Here is a 20,993-nt window from a genome sequence, read left to right as displayed (position 1 = left end):
TTTCCCCCCCCAAGGGGGGTTTTTGGGGGATTTATTTGTAGTTTTTAATGCTTTTAGGGGAACCGGGGCTCACTCTCTATACATTCCCTAAAGGGTGTCTTTGCCTTTGCGGATGATGTCATCCACCTAGAAGTATGCCTCTGGGAGTGCATTCTGTAACCGCGTGATGCTGTAGTGTGATAAGGTCGTTAGGTGTATGTTTGACTCCCAGCCCTGCCAAGTGCGTGTGTGTTTCCAGCTGCCTGGGGACAAAGTAATGCTTTTAGATGGCTCACTCCACATACATTCCCTATTGGTGTCTTTGCCTTTGCGGATGATGTCATCCACCTAGAAGTATGCCTCTGGGAGTGCTATGCACCAGTAATCTCAATAGCGCATTCTGTAACTGCGTGATGCTGTAGTGTGATAAGGTAGTTAGGTGTATGTTCGACTCCCAGCCCTGCCAAGTGCGTGTGTGTGTGTGTGTGTGTGTGTGTGTGTGTGTGTGTGTGTGTGTGTGTGTGTGTTTCCAGCTGCCTGGGGACAGAGTAATGCTTTTAGATGGCTCACTCCACATACATTCCCTATCGGCATCTTTGCCTTTGCGGATAATGTCATCCACCTAGAAGTATGCCTCTGGGAGTGCTGTGTTCCAGTAATCTCAATAGCGTGTTCTGTAACTGTGTAATGCTGGAGTGTGATAAGGTAGTTAGGTGCATGTTCGACTCCCAGCCCCGCCAAGTGTGTGTGTGTGTGTGTGTGTGTGTGTGTGTGTGTGTGTGTGTGTGTGTGTGTGTGTGTATGTGTGTGTATGTGTGTGTTTCCAGCTGCCTGGGGCCAGAGTAATGCATTTAGATGGCTCACTTCACATACATTCCCTATCGACATCTTTGCCTATGCGGATGATGTCATCCACCTAGAAGTATACCTCTGGGAGTGCTGTGTACCAGTAATCTTGATAGCACGTTCTGTAACTGCGTAATGCTATAGTGTGATAAGGTAGTTAGGTGTATGTTCGACTCCCAACCCTGCCAAATGTGTGTCTGTGTGTGTGTGTGTTTCCAGTGGCCTGGGGACAGAGGAATGCTTTTATACGGCTCACTCCCCATACATTCCCTATTGGCGTCTTTGCCTTTGCGGATGATGTCATCCACCTAGATGTATGCCTGTGGGAGTGCAGTGATGCTGGAACTTGGTAGCGCGTTCTGTTACTGCATAATGCTGTAGTGTGGTAGACTAGACAGGTAGGTGCTCGATTCCAAGGCATGGCCGGTGTGTGTGTTTGGCAGTTATACTGTATGTGTTGGTATCTGTGGGTGGCTAGCTGTGGGATGTGTTCAGTGTGTTTTGTTACTGATCTATATAGTGTCCACAGCCCGCATATTCTGCCAAGACACTGGGTTAACACATACATTCACCAATAGATCTGGTGAGTAACTGTCAGCAGCCCTACTCTTACCCTTGATACGGACTGACCCGTGTGACGCAACATAACACACGTGCTTTGATAGTAACAACACTACATGATGCAGGTGGCACATGTAGATTCCTTTTCATTCCTGTCGAATGCATTGCTGTCGTGTGATCTGCTGTTGTGATATAACTGCCATATCTACATATGTGTGTATATGTATATGTGTGTATGTATATATATATATATATATATATATATATATATATATATATATATATAAATATATATAAATATATACATATATATATATATATATATATATATATATATATATATATATATATGTCCATGTATATATGTATACAAATAATATATATGATATATGTAGATGTAGAGGTAGACATAGATGTGAACATATATGTCTGGGGACATCAGCACTATTGAATGTTTGTGCCAGATGATCTGTACATGATAACCTGGGATCTATGTATATCTGCCATGGCATGGTGGTAATGCACATTGTCTGTAGTGTGCAGGGCCACGGGTTGTAGTCGTGTAGTCATTGGTTATTTTGTTGCTGGGAAGACCATGGGACATCAAATATGGTGATAGTAAGGCACCTGTTGCCAGTTGTGTATGGATCTGAGCGACACTGAGCAGTGGTTGTTAATTTGGAGGTTCGGTATGGTTCATATAACTATTCATTAGAAGACTATACTATGCAGATGAGGTTGACTATAATGTATCACATTTATCACCAGGGTGTGCTGCTGGTCCCTGGAGTGTATGTGTGTAGTCAGCCGGGTGCAGGTCTCGAATATAGTTGACAGCTTGGGAGGGGGGTCAGGCATACTGTATGTACATTGCACAACTGTGCCTCGGGAGTGCTCCTGCCTTAACACACCTAAGTTAGGGGTGTGTCTATACCTGCCTGGTGACATAGGGAGGGATGACAGCAGTGGTGGGGTAGTCATGGTGTACAGGCTGCACAAACAGGTGTTGATCAGCACAATCAGCAGATGACTTGGCCAGCCCGCACATGAACAGTACGGTAATGCGAGCAAGCAGCATACACACAGGTTTCGTCCGCACTCTACACCACCGGTTTATACCTGTGGGGACATATCACGACACAGTCCAACCAAATGAGACGGGCTGCAGCAGGCAACATATACCAACATGTGCAGGAGGCTGGGGCAGTGAGGATGTGTATGCTGCCAAACAACCCTTACTGGGGTGACATAACACTTTATAGACTGATGGTGACTTACCAGGGGCTACATGGGCTGGGGATGGTGGAGCACTATGGGGTGGACAGAGACCTCCTATAGCAGCTTGTTGACCTATACCTGCCACACCTGACACATCAAACAGGCTGAGGGAAATACATCACAGTGGATACCATGGTATGTGTTGGCCTAGGTGTAATAGCCACAGGTACTTCACACAGCACAACTGGGGATATCATGAGTATCTCACAGGCATCTGCATCTGGACTATTGCACCAATTCACAGATGCCATGTCAACACATGCTAGTGAGCACGTACATGTCCTCAATACACGTGATTAGTAGACCAGCAATATGCATCTGTTCAACCACATGGATGACTACCCTGGGGTACTGGGTGCTATAGCCTGCACACACATACACATTGTAGCACCACCCGGTGAGCGGGGTAGGGCCTACAGTCACTGCAGGGGAATACCCTCCAACAGATAGGCCATATGCAATGGCCAAGGCATGAGATTGAATGTGTGTGCTGTCTGCCCTGGAAGCTATGATGTGTGTGATATATGGCTTCTGACACAGCTGTAGCACACCAATGCCAATATGGACATCCCCTACAGTCTCCTAGTGGGGGATGCTGGGTAAACACTGGTGTCGTGGCTGATGACACCCATCAGCAATGCACACACACCTGAACACTCACACCATACTGAGGCGGATGCACAGGCAAGACATATACTTATGCATGTGTTTGGGATGCTCAGGTCACAGTTCTGGTATCCGGACACATCTGTTGGAGCTCTGCAGTATTCACAAGCTACATGCATTCAAGTTGTTATGGTATTTGCTATGCTACACAATCTTATCCTGCAGTAACAGTTGCAGCAGGAACATCATGGGGCAGGGCCACACAGCCCAACACCACTGCCAAGGCCTGTACAGGCACAGTGTGACTTGGTGAAGGAACTACCTGAGCAGGGCACAGTCGACAAAAGCCAGTGCACAGTATGACCTCCCCTTGGCAAAGAGGCAACACAAGGCATATCCACTGACACAGTAGGTACCCACAGATTTCCTCTCTTTGACCCGCACACAGTACAGTGGATGCCAAACATGACACTACCTGTGCTTGGCCATGTATAGGAGGTGCACTGTGTGCATCCGGCATAGGCAATTCTTCAGCACAGTCCTCAAGTCTGGAACACACCCAGGGTATGTCTATTGACCTAACAAGTGGCAGTTGTATTAGAATGTGTAGTTACCTATTGCTATGGTATGTATGTGAGCATACAAGTGACTGTGGTGGACAAATGTTAGGGCAGCAGACAGAACACATCCATAGTGGCACCATGACCTCTGTAGCACATACGGGGGTCACAATGGTAGCCTGTAGTACACAGGGTGTCCTAACCCACTGCAGATTATGGGCTGACCATCATGTGTGTCTGTACAGCCCACATACGTTCCATGCAGCTGGACAGACGTGGACCAATACAGACAAATGATATACAATGGCCTATGGATATGCCCAATGAATGACCCCAACCCCCTAAGACACAAACAGACTACAGCAGGCCAGGCAGTTTGATGTAGGTTGTGTAAGCTAGGATGTCTAACACCACTGTGCTGGTAATTAAAGCTGGGAACTGACGTACCCTGGTATCCCTCCAACCAGCATTTAGGTAGATCCACACACTGACATGGAGTACCCGGCATACCAGTACAGTAGCGGCAGATGTGTACAACTGTTGGCTGTGCCCCCCATCAAACCTACATATGTGAGAGTCATGTGCACCACCCACGGTGCTGTGTTGGACTGTGGTTGTGGTTGGATGTCCCCCCATGCTATGCAAACATGTAGCAACTGTCAATGCCACATGATCATTAGCTACCCTGCAGACACAGCATGACACCTGTCTGTGTAGAATGGAGAAGTCAGCAACACAGTACTATCTGGACATGTGACACATGCAATACAGTTGACCATACTTACTTGGCATGCTCACGCACATGACGGTATGACGGTAATGTTGGTCGACAACATGCGTAACAGTCATACTGGGCATGCTCACACACTGAAACACAGGATGGCCAGGCATGCATACACCAGTGGTCCGGACATATCTGCCAGTACATTGCTATACTATTGGATGTCTGCACTGTATGGTGTGTGTGTGTGTGTGTGTGTGTGTGTGTGTGGTCTATTGTCTGTACATATGCCATGGTCTATTGTTAATTCACATGAGCTATGTGCGTAAGGTACTGTTACCATCACGTGTATAGGGCGGTTCTTTGTTTGCGGACAGGCTGACGCCTTTGGATACAGACTGGGTAAGGCACTTTCCAGCAGGTGGGAGCAGTTGTGCGTAGGTTTGCACAATGTTAAGCACTGCTGACCTGTGGTCACAGCACCTTATACACGTTTAGACTCCACATTTCTTTGACAGTGCACTACTGGCATACTGGTAGACAAACATGCTTACAGCCACTCGCTCACCGACATTTCTGCTTACATTTGTTACTCACGCTGGGTGTGTGCGATCCCTTGTGATGCATATTACATCGGACTACATGACTACAGTATCGGGTATGTGTAACCATTTTGCGACAGCAGTCGTTCGACTGTATGGACTCGGCGGCCTGTCCAGTGACTTAATAATATTATATGCGTGTTCCTCATATGATCTGCTCCCATCTGCCTGATACATCGATACTCTGCAATGCTGACATGTGACTTGAGTTTGTTAACGCAGCTGTCTGCCGAGTCATGCTACCGCATACCTACTGCACGTTGTCCACCTTTCAGATTGCACGATGGGAGACTGTAGGAGTGACACCTTTCCCACTTTGCATGGGACAGTCCCTCATTATGCATATCTCATGTGACAAAACCAGAACTCTGCACCAATCGGGGACACATTTCTACAGAATCAGGGACAGGTCAAGAAAAAATCAGGGACACTTTTACAAAAGTAGTGCTATTAAATTGAAACATTGACAGAATCAGAGAATATGACTTAATACACATATTCTGAAGTAACAGTTGTTCATAACTCTTACTTATTGTCATTAGTCAGTAAGTGTTATTCACCACCTTTCCTTCAACAGCCACCAATTTTAGGAGGAATTAAGAGGGACAGAGTTAAACTTTCAGTCAAACTCAGGAAAGTACCTGACATTCAGGGACAGTTGAGTGGTATGGGCAATACTCTAGCCATTCCAACTATCCTGATTAGGGGACATTCTCATGTTGTATGTGTCTGTACTGGTTGCTTGTTACAGGTCTTGTATACCTGACACGTCGATATGTCATATGTAGTAGCATAAGCAACTTTACTTCTGCTAGACTACGCTTTGATTTGTTCTGATATTTATATTTCTGTACTATGCTAGGCTGTAGGTATGTTCGTCCCTGGTATGTGTGACATTTCTACAGAGCAGGTTCCACTTTGGCCATTCAGAATGGTGACAGCCCTATAGACCCTATATGTAGAGCTATCATATGTATCAAGGCAACACTTACCCACAGCCAATAGTAAACGGACGACTTCCATGGTTTGCATACATTAAGGTTATTCATGTAGCATTATAATTGATAATACTGTTTCCTATTACATGTAGCTGTTACTGATACAACAAATTGATGTCTGACACCACTATACACACTATATATCCTCCATTCCCGAACTCACAGGCCATGTGCCATAACTGTCATTTTGCAGGACACAACTGCCCAGACAGGTGTGTCCCTCGCAGGCGTATGGGTGTTGAACCTATTCTATTATGCTATCATCTACCTAAGGTGGTCAGCACTTTCTGTCAGTAGCAGAACTCACATACCAATGGGTGTGAATGAACACTGTATCAGGAACAATGCATAACACCCTGTGGGACACATTTAGATGATTGGTTCTATTAACCAGACACCTTCTCAGTCACAGAGCATGTATATTCATTCATGTTTGTCGAGATACATGCTGTTTATGACTCATACATGTTGTCATCTGTCATTACCTGTATTCCACCACCTGTTCATCTAATATCACTAGCTCTGGAAGTGTTTAGTTGGACTTTGTTACATTCTGATACATAACTATGGACGTCCATGCTAATCGGGTACACAGCACTGATTTGGTCTCTATGTATTCCCCCGATGGTTTACAGACTATCCGGTAGATGTGTGCTTCAGGTTTGGGAGGTGTAGGCGTATGCTATGCCCACATAGGAATATTAATGACTTCCACTGGGTGGGCCTACTACATCTCTACCAACCAGCACCTGCACACTTAAGCCCATTAATGCATACCCATGGTTCACCTACCTGGCACCCCTCTACAGCAGTAGTGACAAATACTTACTGCGAGCACAGCTGGGCTATGAGCACACCCCTACACATTGCCCACTCTCCCCGTCTCAGGACACATGTCATACGTTTTGTCAACCCATTGCTTATCACACTTGCGCAACTTACTGTTCCATGTACACCTACATCCTGCTCGTATTAATGTCAGCAGATTCACACGTACCCTGAATATTTGGGGACTCGCAAGGGACACCGTTATCCATGTTTAAAGTGTAGACCTTGCAGAACTCTCCCACTGGTACTTTCCTATCGGTGTTTTGGACAGCAGCAGTGTATTGATCTGTATTGCCTGTCTGTATGTCTGCCCAGCCTAGCTGGGCGATGTGGGGGGTACAACGTTTATTTATTGGACCTCCCAGTCACATATGCCCGGGCTGTAAATGTTGCCCTAATTGCTGTGAAGTAACCTATTTATGTACATGTGTATATATCTACACTGATATATATATGTAGTTTTGTGTGTATGTGTATATATCACTACCTGTTGTTTGTGTATATATATCTATCTATATATAACTGTAGTATATCCTTGTGTGTGTGTGTGTGTATATATATATATATATATATATATATATATATATATATATATATATATCCGTATGAATATATATTTGTATGTAAATTAATGTAGATATATGTATATATACGTTTTTATCTATATATACATCTGTGTGTCCGTTAACCTATACATTTCCCGGACATGGACACTTACACATGCGTTTTGGGTTTTATCTCTGCTTCAACAGCATACTATTGCCTTAGTCATTATGACACTGACACTTCACTCCGGTGAACTTGTGCTCAGTATATTGCACGTTATACAGCGGAAAGATGTTGCACGTTTTTCATGTCTGGGGTGCCGCTGCTAACTGGGATGTGATACAGTGTCATTCAACCTATTACTCATATGCACAGCCTATTATTCCTGCTGCTGTGTTTGTTTCTGTGCACATTCATATTATTACTGTTGATAGGATGTGTGTTTGTGTTACTGTGACTGTACATCAACATATTGTTGTCTTCATGTAGTTGTGTCTTTCTGCTTTTCCCGGTTTGGGGTTGTCACAGCAGAACTCCATTCTGCTCATGGGTGGCGTATAGGTTTTACGTGCAGGGCTGCCAGCCCTGACGCACAACGTCCGACAACGATACGCCCATTCGCGCATGTCTCCACGCAAGCGACACTCTATCTGGGAATCGCACCTACGTACTAGCTGACCTCCACGGGCCGCTCCATTGCACCTGGCGCAACATACCCTAGCACTCCTGTGTCCATAATCGCATATCCATAGTTTCTCCTGCACACCCGTTTTGAGTTTCCACGCATAACAGCCATTATACACCTGATATCACAGCCATGACACACCTTTACACATTACCCTCTCATGAGCGTTAGGACCCTACACACATTTTGTACCACCTCGTGTATTCACAGGCTCACCATCCATTCATATTTGCACATACGTGCCTTTCCTGGTGTTATGGATTATGAATGATTTGCGGGTTACAAGTGTAGGTGGTCGCAACATGTACTACATTCTGTCTGTTTACAATGTTGACATAGCACTTCAACTATGTTATGGCCACTGGTATAACCCTGCCTCTGGTGTGAAGAGTGGTGCTCTACTCACACTTGTGCAGCTTTATGTGACATACGCTGTAAGCACTTTATAATGCCTTACTTGCTCTGGATTCCCTTCACAACCCTTATGTTTGCTTTCATCTTTCGGCGTTCCTTACATATATATATATATATATATATATATATATATATATATATATATATATATGTGTGTGTATATATAGATAAATATGTAGATATATAATTGCATATTTCTGTTATGTCTGTGGATATTTATCTATACACACATCTTTCTATCTATGTATATAAAAGTTACAGCTGTACAAGACAACATACATTTGCTATGCTAATAGCTGCGTACACCCATGCAGGCGCACTTGCATCTACTTATTCTGAGTTACATACGTTTACAGGCACTTCTTTGGGATTACATGTGCCTTATTCCTTATGAAAGTACCACTTTGATGGAATCCGGTTAACGGACCCATGCGAACGCGGTCACCTTTACATGTATAAATGTTGGCTTTACAGCACAGAAGCATTCATTACACAATTAATATGTGCTATAGTCATACTTGAACCGGGAATGCCTTTACATTGGGCGGATGCTGTAACCACTACACTATTGTTGTTCTGGCTCATTTATATGTATACCCATGGTTCATAGCTACTCTGACATACGCCTCACTGCTTCCCTTACAGAGCAGGCATCCATTCTCCTGCTGGGAAAACCACAGTACTACAATTAGGACATTCCCTGTTTCCTACTGCTCTGGATCCATGTTGCATGTCTACTCACTCCAAGGATATTCAGAACTCCTATGCTTATAGTCCTCGCACATACGTGTGTGGGATTGTTAGGGTGTTCATATGCTGGTCTGGGTTTAGGTTCGACTGACTGGTGACTAGAACTGCCCTGGTGCTGTTTAAAGATCAGATGTAGCACATGGACAGAGTTGGTCCAGATTTTAGCATTCTACCTGTGTTTACAGACGCAGGTGTTTGACCGCATTAATGGGTTGGCGCTACATAAGTTAGCCACATAACAACATTACGTTATGCAGGTTGGGGGGTGGTTTCCACGTGTTTCCCTTCCCATTTGACTATATTATTCATTTATAGATGCAATGAATATTATTCTGGACATCTGTCATAAATTCACTACAGGTATGCAATAGTCCTGTCAACAGATGTGACAGTTGGTTGGTGTACTTCTGTGTACGGACCTCTGTGATACTTGAGGACTCATTTCTACAGTGACAGGGGCAATGCTTTGACAACTTAGGGACAATCCCGGACACTTCTACCGTATTAGTACTATTAACTTGGAACGTGTTGACAGATTCGTAATACTACTAATTTTGCAGTTAAATATGTCTATTACTCTTCATTGTTGTAAGTAGTCATTCTCATTCAACACCTTTCTCCCAAAGGTCACTGGCTTTGTGAGTGGTTAGGAGGCTGGCCAGTTATTGTGCGAATGCTCTGACCATTAGTAGCACTGACATTGTCATATGTACAGGCTGGGATGTATTCTGGGGACTAGGGTTGCCGCCTTTTCAAATGGCCAAGATCGGACATTTTTGGAACATACATCAGATTTTACAAGTCGACACATACCCACAGTCAGTACAAAGGATAGAATTTTACTTATTTGCCTACATAAAAGCCTATTGTTGTAGCGGTTTAGTTGCTTATTCTGTTTCTTGTAACATTTAGGTATTTTAGATACTGAAATAATTATTTCCTGCAACTATTACATAACATATGGGACATAATTATGTTCTACAATCGCAGGACATTTGCCATTTGTAATGTATTTTGTAAGGACACAACTGTCCAAAGAGGGACTGTCCCTTGCAAAGCGGGACAGATGGTAACCCTACTGCAGACACTAGATTGTTTGGGCCAACACATAGCCACGGTCAGTGCAGGTTTAGAACATTCATTTGTTTCCTAGCTGTGAGCTTTATACCTTTGGCACTTTTGTTGTTTGCCTGTTTCTTCTATGAATTACATTTATTCTATCCTGATGTGACCGCTTTAGGCAACTGTTACATGCAGTATGGTACATAGTTATTTCCTACAATCACAGGACATTTGGCATTGTATCATTGTTGGTCAGGTCACACCTACACACACATTAATTGTTCCTCACACAGTGGATCAGAGGGTATTCTGTTTACGTCAGTGCCTTCATCACCCTTATACCATGTGCCACTATGCAAATGTGTGCAATATATTCTCTCGCTTATTCGTGTCGGGACACATGCGTCACAGGCAGGTGTTTGATCCTGGGTAGTAGGTTCTGCATGACCATCTAGGGCTGGACAGTCTCGTGCGCCACTACTGCACATTCCAACTTGTGTCCAGATATCTACGGGGCTGGACTTCGTGTCTTCATACCCATTCTAATGTTTACACAGGTTACTTATCCCACGAGGGATATCCCAAAAATTGAACAAGACCAAAATGAGACAAATACCGAACATTCTTCTGGAGTTACGAAAATGTGCTGGGGGTTTTACATGCAAGGGATACATAGTTTGCAATCCTGAAACTGCCTAGGGTGACGCTACCAACTACATATACGTAGTGGTCACTATGTGTGGATGTGGCTGCACCAAATCAGTAGGCCAAGTATGGCTGGATTTGGTGGATGTTCAGGTATGGGAGCGGGTTGTGTGCTGTGGAGGGGATGCTGGGAAGTCCATTATGCATCCAGGTGTGCTGCATTTGATATGGCCAGTTCCATCAGGACCAATCTGTGGGTATGTGCTGATGACATGTCTATACATTTGTATCGCACATTTTAACATTCATATGTTTGTGGGATTGTGTTCTGCAGTATGGCCTGTCTGGTTGTATTGCAGATGTGTATACATGTTTTTGTGTTTCTTTCTGCTTCACCCACTGCTCCCTCATACACCTCCAGTTCACCTATTCTGCATACGACACAGTGTCGCCTTGGTGTATTATACTATTACCCACGCCCCCTACACACATATTCTTGACACTCCATCCATCACTGCTTTGCTTGATGGCCCATGACATGGTCAAGGTAACACATTGCATGCCCTACATATGTCAGGTACCTGTATGGTTGTGTGGACTACCCTGCCATGTTTGACTTTCCACATGCTATACCTCATGCACATAGGTACACGCCCATACTTAACTTTCATGACATGGTTGGTATACCTGGGTAATACCCGTTCAACTGTGACACATCCTGACAAGTTCGTCTTGGACCGCTGATGTGCGGATTTTGGCCGACTGTTCTAATCATTGGTAGGATGCCACCTTTTCCTATGTCCAGGATGGGATATATTCCGGACACATATCCGAATGTACTGGACAACACGTACCCACAGTCAATGGTACGGATAATACTGTTCCTTTCACCCTACATGTTGCCTTATTGTTGTAGCAGTTTATATGCTCCTTTTGTTTCGTTTACATGCTTATTCTATTTCCTGTCACATTTGGTATGTGAAATATGGACATACCTATTGTATGTGACTATTACATGCGTTGTAGGATATAATTCGGTCATATGGTCGCTAGATATGTACATTTATCCTGTTTTTCGTTATGGACACATCTGCCCAGCTGTTTACCCTCCCTCAAAATATGGGTCAGCTGGTGACTCTGACCATTGGGCTGGACGTACCTATTGGCGGAACGCTAACATATGATGCGTGTCACTTCCACTTGGTATAACTATCTACACTGCGTTTGACTATGGGCACACGGTTTTCAATGTCATTTGTTCGTGGGATAGGGACCCATTATTCCCTACCGTGCATTTGTGTTTGGTTCTTCATTTTGTGTTCGCAGGAACTGTCTTGCATGTTTGCATAAGTTTCAGTATTCATGGACACTGACAGATGTGATTACTATTGCTTGCAAATTGTTATATGCAAGCATTTTAGATTGCACATTGACAGCTGACATTTCCACACCTCTGTGCGGAACTTCGACACGCCCTATGCACTCGCGCTCCTTTCCTATGCACGTGGCTGTGGCGGCAGCGCACCTTCATTAATATGCATTTGGAGCTACTGTGCCATCTTCACGCCGCACGGTCGGCACAAGCTTAACGCCAGCCTTGCGCCGAGCTTCATGAATCCCGGGGAGTGACTTTTTTAGAATGTATTCTCTGTAGTTTACAGACATTTATCAGTTTCTTTTTTTCTTATTTACTGTGAACTTTCTCCTTCCTTTTTTTTATTTCCTTCTAAACATTCTGAATCCTCAGATTGCTGAATACTTAGATCCAGAATTCCAAAGTTGTCAGGGGCATAATTTTGTTTTATAGGGGTTGAGTGATCTTTACAGACAACACACACAGCCTTTCCTAAATTTCTTCTATTTGCTCTTTGTTTAATATTGTTTATCTCACAAGTCCAGTCATTAATATATGTAACAACAGCTCCCCAGCCATGTTAATTGCACAAGTGAAATCATCACCAGTAAGTGTATATTTACTTCTAATAATGGTAAGCAAATCATCCAACTTTTTACATGAGAAACACGGATCACCAATGTCATCAAGTGTTACCTTTAAATATACATAGAAGTTATAAACTGCACAAGAGTATCAGGTGTTAAATATACATAGCATTTATACACTGTACAAGATTATCAGGTGTTACCTTTAAATATACATTTATACACTGTACAAGATAGCTGTGCTTTAGTAAATCTCTGGCATTGTCATTTAAGGAATGCATATTCATCTTCAAATTAACAAAAAAAATTATAAAGAAAATGTCACCACAGAATTCAATGAAAACTTAAATCAACTTTTCTGAGAAAAATCATACAAACAATATGCAACTAAATTCTAAAGTACAGTAAAATGGTTGCTCTGACTGTGCAAGTTCTGAAATTCAGACACATGCTGTAATTTCTTCACTAGTGCTTGCAGTTGCACTTCTTTTTAACAGAAAATCACAAACCTACACAGGATTATTTAGATAAACTCTGGATTGTCCACTCTGAAATCTGTGTGACTTTATAGCTGACTAGGTCCCTTAGGTTGCCTGGAGTTTGCCTGTCTAATCCCATTCTAACCACAAACAGTAAAAATTAAAGGTAAAACAATGAACTATAAATCAAAGTATATCTTCCTGTCTACAAGATATCCCTTCCTTCTTATAAACAGTGAAAAACAGTGGTAAGAAATAAAATATAAATTGAAATGCAACTTCTCTTACCATGCAACTCCAAGTAAATCAAAAACCAAGACAGGCTTGTTTAGATAAGGTCTCTCAGTATGATAGTATCTTCTATTTATTTGAGAAATAGCTACTGTAATATTTTAAACTTTTGCTTTTTTTTCTGAATGATGTACAAATCTCAGGAAAGAAAACTGTATGCTAAATAGACTGCGAATTGTGCATGTTCTCAGCTTCAGTTCACAATTGTATGCAGTCTGTGTAAAATCATGTAACAGGCAAAACCCACAACCTGTGCACAAAAACACAATTTTGCTAATCAATCATCGAGCTGATGCAATATGGCATGAAAGTTGTTGTTGTTGTCTTTCGGCTTTTCCCGGTTAGGGGTCGCCACAGTGGAACTCCGGTCCACTATTGATTGGCAGTAGATTTTGACGAATGACGAGGTGCCAGCTCGACTTTCAACCTTCAATGAAGGGATGCCCATTTACGCATGTCTTTCAAATGGCCACCCAACCGCAGAGAGGACATGCAGACTCCACACAGAAGGCACTCTGACACTGAATTTTAAGAGCAAAGTTGCAGATTAGGTGTTGGATTCTGTAAAGTTCATGGAAGCTATTTGTGGACAGTGGAACACGCTGAAAGAAGACTTTGGTGCACCTGCTGTGGATGCATTTCCAGAAGACACACTGAAGGTAAACCGAGTACTTAAGTATTCTGCATAGGATAAATAGGGAGTCTGTGCACACCAGTCTAATTCCAAAACACATCGTGCTCATACAAAGCAACTAAAATGCAACAAACAGCCATACCAACCTCTTTTCTAAAATCATTGTGCATACTTTTTGGATGCCAAGGAATTCAAGCAAATACTATGCATTACAGTGAAATCCTTAGCAAAAAACAAAAAATATATAGAAATGCAACCTGATGTTAATATACTGCAATAGACTGCAGTAACACAAGCCATAAATGAAGCTGTGGCTGTGAATCCTAGAAGGCAGCCAACTAGAATAAGAGCAAAGCTGCAACTAAACCAGTTGTCAGACCAGCAAATAATCAAGATACTGTCTAGACAGAGTACTGGTGCAGGCTGTTTCCAGCATTTGTGCCCCACACATGTCTATGCAGACCCTGCGAGAAAGCCCCATCCCCCTTGAACCCAAAATGTGCCTTAACCTGGGTGTACTTGCATCTCAGGCATTTCAGAGATATGTGGGGGATGCTGGGGGAGTATCACAGACAGATGCCAGTAGTATCCTGAGAAAATTCCTGGAATCAGTGTGCAGCAAACTGTATGCCTACATACCCTTTCAATCCACCCTAATAGAATGAAGAACTGTAATGCACCAGTTCTATAACTTCCCACATGTCCACTGTGCAATAGATTGTGCACAAACCTATCAGGATACCAGTATATCCAGAAGCAGACCACTACATAAATAGAAAAGGATGGCCACCCATAACTGCAAAGTGTTCAGCAGATGGCAGCATAATAAACATCATGGCAACACACTCTGGAAGTGTCCATGATACTGCCATTTGGAGGAAAAGAGGACTGAGAGCTGCATTCCAGCAGGGTAAAATACCCAAGGACTGATACTGGGTAAGTACAGGAACACAACTAAGATGCAAGTTAAGGATACCCCTCACAACAATATCCATTCTGACCAAAAGTGCTTTCATTCCCCACAGCAGGTGATTCTGATTATCCATTTGAGCCATGGCTAATGACCCCATACCATGAGCTATCAAACTCTGCACAGGAGGCCTACAATAGAACACCTTCAACAACCAGAAACACTACAGAATATGTGTTTGGTGTATTAAAAGCTAGGTTCAGATATCTGGACACATCTCTTGGTGCAGTGCAATACACACCTAAAAAGGCAGCAAAGATGACAATGGTGTCCTCCATGCTACACAACATGCTAACGAGAGCACATGGTGGTCTTCCAAGTGCAGGTGTGGGTGAACTACCCCAAGAACCCCCAAATGTCTGACAAGGACATCCCACAGGTATCAGAGGAGGAGGACATAGAGGACAGATGTCCAGGCATAGGCAATGTAGTGTGTGACCACAAGTGCAGATCCAGGCAACACAGAAGCATCTGACCCAAATATTTGACTCATGACAAGCCACATGTACATGAGTACACAGATTGTATCTAATGGCAAGTACCCTCTAGATATACACATTGAGGATCATATATAAGATAATTATAACCTATTCCAACATAAGCATATGCAAATGTGTCAAAAAAGGATTATCAACTCAGGGCACAACTGACACACATTGGTGCTACATGTTCATATCTCTAAAATATAATAACATAAAAAAAGAGAAATCACATAGTACATAATGCAGAGATTTGAATTTCAGAAAACATATATCACAGTACACTGGTATTTCAATACTATGTGCCAGCTATGTGCACTATACTGTTGTACACACTCTAATGCAGTCTAGCATGACCTCACTGATATCTCACACCACAGCCCACTCTGCCCTGACCCTATACAGGCACATCCTTACCTGGTTGCTCCACAAAGGAGATAGTTTGAGCTACAGCACCATGTTGAGATGAAGGAGCATAACTGCAAGTTGAAGGCTTTGTGACTGGCGGGACCGCAGCAGATAGGCCAGCAGCTGAACTCTGTGCAGGTTGGACCACAGGCAGTGATTCTTGATGGCCAGTGGTGGTTCTCTAAACAGGTGGGGCTGCCTCTCCCAGGTTGCAGTCTGCTGAGCACAGCCAGGGAATGTAGAATCCTGCTGGTAGTACAACACTGCTGCAGTGATGCCAGGGTTTGCACTGAACAGCCACAGCTAGTAGACTCTCATTTGGAGTGGCCAATGCAGCCATAATCTCAGTGTGCTGCACTCTTATCCTTCATGCATGACACATAGCTTGTGTGCCACATAATCTGTGGCACAGGCATGTGCACAGATATCTGAACAATGTCATTGTTGTGATCATTCATTTGCCTGCAGCAGATGGCAAACATCCACTGACACCTGGCCGTGTACAGCATCTGCTCGCCTACATCAACCATAATGCCCTATTCATGGCTTTTGTGTGTAACTGCCAGTATCAGTACTCTCTTCTGTGGTGTGTTGGTCAATGGCCTCACCCTATTCAACATCCACTGTGGCAGCATCCTCTAAATGGCTAAACAAGAGGACCTCCACATCTGAGGCTACATCTGCTACAACGGCTTTACCTGACTTTGTTGAAATTCCATATTATCAAATCTCAGTTTGTTGACACTCAAAATATCAAACTCCCACTTCATTGAAACAGCAGAGCAATGAAGATCTTCCCAGGGTAAGTAACCACTTACCCATAAAGAAAGAAAACCCAAACTGCACCATCCCTAACCCACCCAGGTGGGAGGCTATGGCCCCCACACCCTGTATACTCCCCTAACTAAATATACAAACTCTGAGATCACACTCCAGTTGGAAAAAGGGCAACATTCTCTGTCTTGCACAACAGTTTACTTACCCAGGGAAGATCGTTGTCCTGCTGCTTTGATGAAGTGAGAGTTGAACATTTTGAGTGTCGATAAACAGAGATTCGATAATATGGGATTTCAACAAAATCAAGTAGACCCACTACAACATCACTGTCAACCTCATGGATGGACTCTCTAAACAGCTGAAGGTCCTATATGCTCGGGTCCATGCTACCACGCTGAGACACATTCTGAAGACCATCATGATCGCTGAATAGACTGCTGGATGATACAGATAGTTGATGTGCTACAAAATGCAAAGACACAGATCAGGACAATGTGCCTACATCACATGATGGACATCATCAAAGCCATATGGCATATATATCTCACTGCAATGTTACCAATAATAATGACTTCACTTGTGGTCTATTGTATCTATATTTCACAGAATCTGCAAAAATTAAGTATATAATCTCTTTACATGGCCAACATACATGACATATGTAATGCATAAAAAAGACACACCTGGCAAAAACTCATGGGAAAACATATTGTTGAACAGGGATGAACTTCAACTAGTGTAGGGAAAAATAGCTTTACTGATCACATCATTTATACCATTAACCAGGTGATGACAGTTAAAACATACAGAATGCATGACATACACATACCACTCATATTTTCACTTGAGGATGTTGATGCAGACTGACCTAAGAATGGTAAGAAGAACATGGTATTAATGGAGATCAGCTACAGGATTAACAGCAGGGACTGGTATGAAACATACTTAATAGCATACCACTGACAGACCCCTGCTATGGATAGGTTGTGGGTTATCCTGTGGATCCTGCAGTGGGAAAGTAAAGAGAAAGAGAGCACAGTCATGTATTTAGCAAAAAGAATACTGACAGAATCACATATACAACACCGTAATATGGGCTGCAAATACTCACATAATGGATGTTGCCACTGTATACCAGATGGGCCTATATTGACAAATATTGACAAAAATCTTAGCTATTACATGTACTACTCATTGTTAAAAATCACAATTTTGCTGTAACAAACCTGGTTTGTCTGCACTTGAAATGCATGGCTTGCCCCTCCACTGGATGTATCTGTAGTGTACAATGGTAGGAAAACAATAATATAACAGTAAACAGCAGTGCCATGAAATGAGGTTGAGACTCTAACAAGGTAGTGGTCACAATAACACTATAGAGACACTCACCTGCCAATCCTGGGTTTATTCCCCAAGTAGATGGACCTATGAATATTATTCCAATCAGCATCAGCATTACAAATGTTGTTTGGACTGCTTTGCCTGTAACTCAGTTGTATCAATACATGTCATTAGACGTATGTTCATCATGCATACTCAGTGTGGATGTGTGTGTGCATGGTTCAACTCTGCTGCTGTAAATCACAAAGAGTAATACACAAATATGCATGCTTCAGCAATATGAGGTGATCATCTCAATACATAGGTCTGTAATGGAAATAAAGACATACATGTTCATTTTGGACCTCAAGCTTCAATCCCATCACCAGGGATGCATTGCTCCCATCTTCCTGTATGCAGTGAGGACAGAAATAATCTGGGGGGTCAGTAGTGGTCCACCATTGATAACATCCCTTGATCTCTCCTAATGTTTCACTCTGTTTGCACAAAGGATCATGTTTGAGCAGCATTATCTACAGGGTTCACAGCATCAGTTGTGGCCTCCATCTGCATTGATCATATTGGTGAGGTCCATCCAGATTTAATTTCCCCAAACAGTGTCACATAAATGGCCTAGGAGTCTCCTTCCATGTTGGCAGAGATCGTCAATTATTATGTCATTTTCCCGTGGGGGGGGGGGGCGTTGTCACCCCTAGGATGGTTGGCCATCTGTAAGGTAATATTCATGATTGAACTGCATATCATTCTGTGAACAGCATATATCAACATAAACAGTATGCATTCCATTGGAGTGAAAATGTCATTATAACACTGTGTATAATACATACTAATATGACATATTACAAGTAATAATAATGCCTTCATACATAACATTGGTAAAGTATACATAACTTGTAGTATCTTCATAGTTTGAATTAGTAAAGTCAACATAACTTGTAATATCGTCACATTTTGTGCTTCACAGTTTGTGAGTGGGATTAGAATCCCTAACTATATATATATCTATATATATATATATATATATATATATATATATATATATATATATATATATCGCATAGTACTACAACAAATAAAAACATTGAAAAACTTATGGACTGTGTGGCTAAAGCTCAGGATCTGTAGCCAGGCCATAGACAGTATAGATCCTTAGTACACTGAGAAAGTACTGATAAAATCTTTGTTACTAATCATCACTGAAGACATATCCATAACAGCAACAGCACGTTTTTAACAGTTTTATTAGGAGACATGAATTAAGAAATATTGGTAATATCAACATCATATTCTATTTACCAATAGTGTCGGAATCCATAGGTTTCCATTGTTACAACACAGAGTGCAAGGAATTACCACCAAAATTTGTGGATAATCCATAAATCAGCTTTCATATACTGTTAACATTTGCAATGGAGTCTGACTATACAACTCCATATGCAACTGAAAGACTATTTAAAAGAACAACACCTGTATGCATAAAGTTCAAAATAACATCATTGCAGTAACTTATGAGAACTTCTGTTACAAGATAACATTTTGAGTAAATATTAATTTAAGCATATACCTTTTGAAATTATTAGATTTAAGAGATTTACTAATCACCAAAACAGAAATGCTACCAATTGCCAAAGTACATCTTACCCCAAATCACAGAGTCAAAGTGCACCTTGTGTGCACCCAACTTTAAGTACTATTTGTGCCATACAAAATTAATAAGGTTCATTAAAATTCAAATTTTTGGAATCCCATTCATCCACATCTGCATAAATTGTTTTTATGTGATTAAACACCCTGGTGTACTAAGTAAACACCCAATAGGTATCTATAAATGGTACCATGTGTGGCATGTGCCCATTATCTTCCAATGATCTGATAACATGACATCAGCACCACGTTCAAATATTGATTTTGATACATTTACTGACCAGGCCATTGCTAACTGTGAACAAGGTGGTACTTCAGTGAGAATTTCCCTGTTTTTTGTATTTTCCAGACTTATTCAAATTGAGGATCATGATGACTATTTCCAGGAGGCTGAGACATGTCCATGTGCCCAACTAGACTGATGAGGAGATGACCCAGATGTTGACTATGTACGCCAGAATGGAGCAGAGGATGAGAGCCAGACCCAGGAACTTCGCCACGTGTGGAACTAAATTATGAGAGAGCATTGACAGAAGAAGGTGATCTACCTCACTGGAGTGCAGGTTCATCACCACAATGATGATGACTTGCATTGGTGTGATGAGGAGGACCTTCAAAGGAGGGTTGCTGAGGTGTAGAGGCAGGCTTTAGATCTTTACAGTATCAATATTCTACATATGTCTCATCATTGCTACAGATCTTACAGATATTTCTTTTTCCCATAGATATATACATATATATATATATATATATATATATATATATATATATATATATATATATATATATATAGGGTTTATATCACAAGATCGAAATGTGATAACATCAAATACAATAACATCGAACTGTTAACCGCGAAAAAGTAAAACCCCGAAAGCTGAGAACAGCAATTTTTTTCCCTGGGAAGAAAATATCTGTTCCAGCACAAAACACAAAACACACAAACAC

This window comes from Protopterus annectens, chromosome 12.part0 (assembly GCF_019279795.1).
Source record: "Protopterus annectens isolate FY-2018-M chromosome 12.part0, PAN1.0, whole genome shotgun sequence".
Classification (NCBI taxonomy): domain Eukaryota; kingdom Metazoa; phylum Chordata; order Ceratodontiformes; family Protopteridae; genus Protopterus; species Protopterus annectens.
The sequence above is the reverse complement of the archived record's forward strand: the minus strand, read 5'-3'. Positions refer to the sequence as shown.